Raw genomic sequence first — 8,676 nt, 5'->3', positions numbered from 1 at the left:
ATGATGGAATTATATGAAGTCATTATAACAGCAAAGCACTTTCTGATGGCTTGATAAAAATAAACGAATCATTATTATCATTAGCCTTTGATAACCCACTGTTGGGCAGAGGCCTCCCTTTTTAATTCAATTTTCTCCCCGCTCTCTTTTCTATTTTAGTTCTTCGCATGGATTCTATTCCTGATATTTTTGTATCATCTACGAATCTCATGCTTGGCCTATGTGAATTTCGACATGCAAGTTCTGGCTACTATTCAGTTATACGCTTACTCTATCTACCGTCATTACGTCTGGATCAGTGTCCATTTAAGTTCCGTACTTTTACAATTTTATGTAGCTCGTGGCTAAGCTATAACTGAACAAATTACTCGTTCGCAGGTTAAGCTACGCTTCGTGGATGGGTAACCATCTATTCCATGACGAGTTTCTAAAGTAATACTTGGGAAGGAAGAGATGACTTTCTTCGAAACAATTACTTAGTGAAACTACAGTTTACTTTGGTACAGAAAATTAGGTATTATTCCTTTAATAATACCTAATTTCGAAATATGTATGAAAATGTACACTGAAAAGATTAAGGAACCCATACCAACGAGTAATATATTGGAGTGGATGAAGTGAAAATTGTTACTGAACGAGTGAGATCATCTAAACATGCAAATGTGGGGTCAAGAGCCAGCTTTAACTTATACCACTGGATCTAGCAACTACCTGAGCTCAACTAAACAGGGAGCTCACTACGTAATCTTGAAGTAAGAAAGATGCACTTGTGGAAAAGAGACAGTGCACTACATGGTGTAAAGCGGCATCTCTCTTCTACAATTTCAACAATGTTTTTCTAAGTTCGAAGTAAATATCATGCATTTTATAACATAACAATTTAGCGTGCTTTACTTGAATTGAATTGAATAAAGTAATCAGAATGTTGGTGACACGTAACTCGTAACACTCTTGGGTGGCGTTATTTTCATCATTATTTTTGTATCTTTGCATTAGGATTTAATTAGTTAAAATATAATACAAATAACAATTCCTTCAAAGCTTTTTGTTCGAAGAGAGAGAAAGGAATGCAGCAACTTCCTCCTTAAATTCTTTCTTTTGCCCTTTGTTCTGGGGCAACGGTAGCCCTTTCGGACAATCCCTCTGCAACTAATAAAGTATAGTCTTGGGTCTTGTCTCAGTGTTCTATAAATCTATTTTTTTAATTTCCACATGTTCAACTAGATGGACCCACCTAATTTTACATAATTATCACATAAATAATGGTTAACCACTTAAAATGCTAATGTATTCACGTCAGAATAAATTACAAATAACAAAATACTTCGTTGCATTTGTTAATCAAATTAGCTAACTAATTAATATGATACATTGTGAACATACTCCTAAAATAAAGCAGGTTACCAGTAACAAAAACGTTCTAATTAACAATTTTCATTTAATCTTTTAGCAAGCGAAAGATTGTCAGTTTGACTCTAGAGTCTTAAAACTATAATAGATAAGATTCACTGGCCTCTAATCTATATTACTTTATAGTACTTTATTTTATAATATTTTGTATATTGCATTCCTTGTTTATCAAGAAACTCGCTGACCCAGCAAACGTTCTTTGGCTGAATATTTTTTTCAAGTTGTATGTATTTCTAATGGCAAACTATAAAAAACAAAAAAAAAAACAATTTCGTCCAAAAACATTTTTTTTTTAGCAACCCTTATCACTTGGGGGTATGAAAAATAGATGTTGTTCTATTCTCAGACCTACCCAATATGTGTACATTTCATAAAAATCGGTCGAACCGTTTCGGAGGAGAACGGTAACTAACATCGTGACACGGGAATTTTATATATTAGAATTATATATTATTTACTATATTATTATATTATATTAGAACATAAACCTACTTATTCAGTTAAGCGTGAAGTTTCGAGTCTTCCCAAATGTCTAAAATACACTATATATATATATATATATATATATATACTATATCCAAAAATTTCTAGAAAATATTGAATTACCATTTTATAATCCATTTTATTTTATACTAAGTATACCTAATTGTTTCATTGTTTTCCCAGTTCCTCGATGACAACATTTCAAATTGCTAGTCAATGTGGTCTCTGCGTCATTTACCACTTTGTAAATCACATTATTAGTAATAACAATAACAGAGTATCATTATCTAGATTTATCACTTTGGCTATAACATAGTTTTTGACTTCTAAGTATCTAAGCTATCACGGTCATCCAACACCATGTTTATGTGAAATACCAATGTTTTTCAAAATATTGTCATTTTCCACCAGAATAGTTGATAATATTATGAAACTGTTTCCTATAAAACTTGGTGTATTTCCATTTTCCATTTAGTTAAGTTGTCTTAGCTCGGAGGTTGGAAGCTATGAAGATATTGTTAGGTAAGTCTTGGAGTCCCTGAGGCTTAACTGGAAGGAAAATAGGGAAAATATACTATCCAACAATATTTCTCTGTCCAATTCATACTTTTCTGATTGTTATATCTTGATTTTGTATTTCTTCTCGTCTTGGAAAACTAACACAGACTCAAGTGTTTGCGACGTGTTTAAAAAGAGTTTAATAGTATTTGTTGTTGGTTGGCTTTTTAATGTATAGGACTCGAATGAAAAATCAAGTTAATAAAAAAAATGGTTGAAACAAAAAAAAATGCTTCAGTTAAAGAAAGATTTTTCTTGAATTATTCAACAGTTCCATTTTTGGAGGAGAAAGTTTAATTTCATACAGAATAAAAACTTTCAAAAATGAAGCTACCGCGACGCGTCTGTCTGACTTACCTAACGTTATTTTCTATCTTACCTATAGCCTGTTCATTCAAGAACCTTTACATTCTATAGAACATTATACTTACGATATAAGGCTTGAATTTTCACTTTACATAGAATCAAAAATATCTTCTTCATCTTTCTGTATTGAATTGACCTGTCAAAAGTATCTTCTCAGACTAATCTTTATAAAACACAACTTCATTGTACATACACGTTATTATATTAAGCATTGTATACTTGCAGCTCTCGCCGCATGCATACTGATAATGCATGCAGTGCAAGTGAATTCACAATTATGTGACTGTCCAAACACAATGGATCCAGTTTGTGGCAGAGACAAGAGAACTTACCCAAATGATTGCAGGTTAGTTCCATGTACTAGATATAAATGTAGAGTGATTGAGTGCTCTTAGAGTCATCACTGTAACGAAAAGAGTTGCCGTATGTAAAGTGATAAAAAATAATAAAAGATGATAAATGATGATGCGCAAGATAACTGGAAGGAGCTGAATGCGAGCAGGCGAAGATAGATCTCGATGGTGTGCAATCGGGGAGGACTGTGTCCAGCAGTAGTTGTAATGTAATAATAATGAGTAAATAAAATTATCGAGAAAGGTTTTATGTGAACGGGAACTAAGTACAGATGATAGTGTTAAAGTTACAGGTGTAATTACAAAATTGTAAATACCAGTCTGAAGTTATCTATTGAGAACATTTACTTATCAAGAAGTTTACGAAAAACATTGGGGTTGATGAATTTAAGGCAGGCCATACATGAATAACTCTAGTTTAACGAGAAGCGCTGTAGTAAATTCATTTTTGTTTTCTTCTACCCGATGATGCCTGAAGATGCCCTACTAATTCGATAGCATACCATGGACTTGCAGTTGTCGATTTCGGCCTTTGTATGCAAAAAGTAGCATTAACTAGATCCTTGGCTGTTTCCTCTCTTTTTATATCGTAAAAACAAGTAAATTCCTTTTTTAATTCCAGTATTAAATGTGCGAAGATGGGTATAGCTCATTATGGCGCATGCAAACGGCGTGACTGATTGATCAGACTTCAACATTACGGCAAATTACGAGACCTGACAATGGATTAATTTCTTTCAATTAATTAATTTAGTGTAAATAAAATAAATAATAATATGGTACATTATAATTGTACTTTTATTTACCAGGATCCTTTCACGTCTAAGTTTTTGTAGATAAGTGACTGTTTGTCTTGCTAGAGGGATCTCTCCACAATTTTCTTTTTTCTTCTCTCCACAAAGCTCTATACAATTTTCTTTCAGGTTACTTCAAGTAACATTCTTTGACGAGGCCGAGGGTGGCTTAAAAAACCAGCAAAAGGCAGCCCATCAAATTTATGACCTCAGCCAACACTTGCTAGAAATATTTTCTTAAGTATATTAACTCATTACTCATTAATATATCCTGGGACAACTCACACACGGTTATCTGATCCCAAGCTAAGCAGAGCTTGTGTTATGGTAACCAGACAACTGATAAACTTACTTATATATTTCTAAATACATACATATTATAGATAAATTACACCCAGACACCAGAACAAATGATCAAGCTCATCACACAAACAATTGTCCTGGGCGGGAATCGAACCCACGACCTCCGGTATAGCAGTCAGGGTCGCTAACCACTAGACCAACAGGCCCGTCAAAAAAAATAAATTTTATTATAGTAGCAATAGATATAAACCTTTGTGAAAATTTCAACTGCTTAGCTATCACGGTTTCCGAGGTACTGCCTGGTGACGGGCAGAAAGACACCGTTGCTCAGAACTAGGGCTCTGTTTTATCCCTTGGGTACGAAACCTTTCACATTTATCTCCAAGTCTCAATAGCATCTACTTGATGTTGTTGTTTTATTGTCCATGCTACAATTATTTCGTTCATTTAATTCGCACGAATCGCTTCATTATGGCTAACCTAATATTTTAAATACATCATTGCTATCATACCAATTTACATACCTACAGCAAAACGAGTAGTTTTCACAACATCTGAAACTTGTTTCAGTATTTGTACTGTATTCTGTTGATATTTAGTATTTATTTTGTTTTATGTGGCACAGGCGTAGCTGTCTCAGGTTCTTAAAGAAAGTCTGTAAACCTAATGTAATATTTGATTATAAGTTAGCCTATTTCAAAAATTATGAAGATTTCAATCGGTAAGCTTTACATATAAAAATACTATTTATTTATGTTATTTTATCAGGGCATTTCTAAAATTCAATTTTTTTAATTACAATTGCAAGTGTTGGCGATAATGCTGTTGGCAATGGTGAGCGCTTCACAAAGGTCTACTGAGCATTGTATCTGCATCCAGTTATCTCAGTTAGGATGTCTGGACGATGGAGAAAATTACAACAATAGCTGCTTGTGAGTTTACTCTACATGTTACTTTATCTACATCTAAATGAAATTTAATAAAATCCTTTTTTACAATATAAAAAATCAAATTTAGGTTTTAGTTAGTGCTTTTTGAATATCTAATTACAATGGCACCCACTCGACCATTAAGGCTTACGTATATAGACTTAAGCATATATATAAGTAAGAGCATCACGATTAGAACAACGTTTTGTGCAAGATGCTGAAGCCTCGCGAGAGCCTCATCTACTTAGAGATGAGACAAGAATGTCTCATTGCCTCTTGCCTCATCTACCACAAGCTTTATATCGAGGAGAGAGCCAGAGCCACAAATTGCACTTCAAACACTTAATCGGAACTCTAAATAGACCTTTAATTAAAAATCTTAATTTTTCAGCGTTTACTGTGCCACTTTACCAGAAGCCTTCGAAAGCCGCTGTCATAGTTAGAGATACAACATACAACGTTGTTAGCCAATCTAGGACTAGTAGATAATTGGCAAAACTGTTGTCTGATTAAACTATATTGATTAACTAAGAACCTGTTTCATTTATTGTTCATAACAGTCATTACCGGAGGAGATTTTCACAAGGTAACATACTTGGTTCAATGCTTTTAAAATATTTTTGATATTTTAATTGAATAAATAATTGATTAGTATAGTTTATAACAAACACGATTAGCCGATGGGTCACTACCTCTAATCAACTGTGCATGATATGACGTGGGTTTGATCCCCGCGTAGGACAAGTATATGATAGTCGGGCTGTCATCGTGAAAAATCCTTAGTCAGCTATTTGTAACATAAACATCCGTAATGTAAATAAATCAAAAATGTCTTAATTCATGTTACCAACCCGGAACAGCCACTAGAAATGGATCACTTATTTGGATAAGGTAATTTGATAAACAGAGAATCCATCAGAATCGGAATGTTTCACAATTTATTCAAAGTTATCACCTATCTTATGCTGCTAAGCACTCAATATCAAAATGAAATGATAATGGTAAGACACGCGATTAGTAAAAATTACATCTGCATTATGACAGCTGACATCATTATCTTACATGGGATTACATATATACACAGGAAGCAGTAATACTGATACGGTAGTGGTATTAAATGTGGATTGGGAAGTCAAAATCCTTGGGGTCAAACCCTTAGAATAAATTCGTGTGCTTATTGCAAAGTAACTGTCACTTGCTTTTTGTGAAAGCAGAAATAGAGAAACGATAAGTTTGTGTTTTTGGTCCGCACCGCACGCACCTCAAGATCTATCTCATTAAGAAAGCTTTGTCATTCAATGACTTGTTAGAAGTTTATTTGCAGAAGGTACAACTTGGTCGAGTACTAAATTACCACACAAAACCAAATTAATATTCATAAATTTGACTCTAAGTACTATCTTCCCATTTTGTATGAAAGGTAACAAATTAGTTCGATAACATTCTTTTTTTTTAGCTTGTCTAGCCGTATTGTTTTACAAGTTTTTTTATTAAATAATTTTACTTGCAAACTTAGTAATTGAGAGTTGTTTTTTAATAATTCTGGAAATCAAATAATCAAAATAGATATATTTCAGACAATTGGTTGCACAGCTTTTCCAGTACAGTTTTGAAAAAAATAAAATCGTGAAAAAATAATAATTTGTTATCAAATTATAAATAGACTTCTTAACGCTGCACAGTAATTAATATCAGAGAAGAGATAATGCAATGGAAATAATAAAATGCTGATAAGATCCCCAAGCATGCATTTTGTTATCTTGTCAGGCCGATATCAATTAAGTAACAACATACGAGTATGACTGATTACCAGTTATTCGATTTGTATAAAACAGTCTGTCAATTTTTTTGCACACATTAGGATCACAATCAGTTCCAGTTAACACCATGAAGACTACTTTAGGTAAGCAATCACCACCAATCATTCAAGTATATTTTAAGCACTCCCGATGAATTCACGTAAATAAAATTATCATTATCATCATCCTTGTCTTTCCCAACTATATTAAGGTCGGCTATCAATCTAACCAGATGCAGCTAAGTTGGTACTTTTGGTACTACACTGGTGTGTTTTACAGCTACCTGACTCTTCCATCTAGTTACCGGGCAGTGGACAACATGATATCCTTTAGTCAGACTTGTCATCAGACTTTCTTTCTTCGTGGGAGTAAACCGTGGTTAAAGAAATAATTATGAATACGCCTATTCAATGACTTATCATTCGATCAGGTATGGTCTGGTACAGCTGAAGGGTACTGCCTTCAGCTGTACCAGCCTTGTAATCTTGCAAGTACATAAAATTTGTGCTCATATTGTGTTGGTCATCTTATTTCCAGTATTCACTTTGCTGCTCGTGCTGGTGGCGTGCGCTATGGGCGCGTCGCTCGCGGAGCGCGGCTGCTACTGTATCGATGTCTACAATCCCGTTTGTGGAGCTGATGGCAAAATCTACGGGAATAGCTGCTAGTAAGTCAATATGATTTCTAAGGATGGTATTCAATATGCAATCAATGTTTGAGAAAGGTGTGAATAATCACTGCAACTATATAATAATGAATGTTTATCTGTAGCTACTGAAGTCCAATGCATTACCAGTTTAGCATTCCAATTTCATTTTTTTGCTTTTAATAAAAGAGAATAAATTAATTGTTTAATATGTGGCGCATTCCAAAGAAAGGATGAGGAAACAAATCAAGGTGGTCCGGAGCTAGAAACTAAAATAAAAATGGATTAGGCATTAGTTTTCTGAAAAGATGTTTTTTTGTAATTACACTTTTATCTTCTCTTCATTGCCAAGTAAACCCAACTTTTAAATACCAACATAAAGTATATTATAATGAGATATTATTTTCCTCAAGTGACGTCAGTTTATTGTTTTACGTGTAGATTTATACTTATTTGTAATTTTTCAGCATGGCCTGCGCAAACGTAGAGGCTGGTTATCAATGCTTCTAAAACATTCATCCGAACATCATTCAAGACGGCGTTTTACCGATTTCAATATTTTTTACTGAAAATAAATAAAACTTTTGAAATATATATAAGTATTATTTATTTTATCTTTTAATTTAATACGTTTCGTTTAAATTGATTATTACTTAAAAGGCGTGTTTGTATTGAATGTACTTTGTGTCCAATGAGTGAAATAACAGTAACATTACATTAAGCTGATTCGTTTTTCAGCAATAAACAATCATTATCAACCTTTCCTTTTCCCAACTATGTTGCTTCGTGGCTCCCAGTCTAACCTGTGATGGATCAACTTGTGCAATTGTAGCTTAACCACAAGCTCCAACAATATTTAAAAAGAAATAGTATTTATAAGAAAACACTACACATAACATATTTTACTAGTGAAATGTAAACATTATTTCAGTAAGCGTCTGTTTCACAATCAAGTGAAACAGGCCCCAAGTGATCCATAAACACTTTTTTAAAGTGATTTTTTCGAGCTTACTGATTGGTTACCGACCTACTGAA

At 33.5% G+C, this 8,676-nt stretch overlaps 2 long non-coding RNA genes across 2 annotated transcripts; both read left to right on the top strand.

Moving 5' to 3' along the window:
* Positions 1-2,379: 2,379 nt before the first annotated feature.
* Positions 2,380-3,977, top strand: LOC113493721. The gene is made up of 3 exons (XR_003400605.1): positions 2,380-2,415; positions 3,043-3,163; positions 3,793-3,977. It is a non-coding gene; the product is annotated as an uncharacterized LOC113493721 (long non-coding RNA).
* A 3,021-nt stretch (positions 3,978-6,998) lies between these two features.
* Positions 6,999-8,235, top strand: LOC113493720. Its single transcript, XR_003400604.1, has 3 exons — positions 6,999-7,099; positions 7,533-7,662; positions 8,109-8,235. It is a non-coding gene; the product is annotated as an uncharacterized LOC113493720 (long non-coding RNA).
* The last annotated feature ends 441 nt before the right edge of the window (positions 8,236-8,676 follow it).

The sequence above is a fragment of the Trichoplusia ni genome, chromosome 5 (assembly GCF_003590095.1).
Source record: "Trichoplusia ni isolate ovarian cell line Hi5 chromosome 5, tn1, whole genome shotgun sequence".
In the NCBI taxonomy this organism is placed as follows: Eukaryota; Metazoa; Arthropoda; class Insecta; order Lepidoptera; family Noctuidae; genus Trichoplusia; species Trichoplusia ni.
Note: the sequence above shows the minus strand (reverse complement) of the source record. Positions and strands in the feature narration are given on the sequence as shown.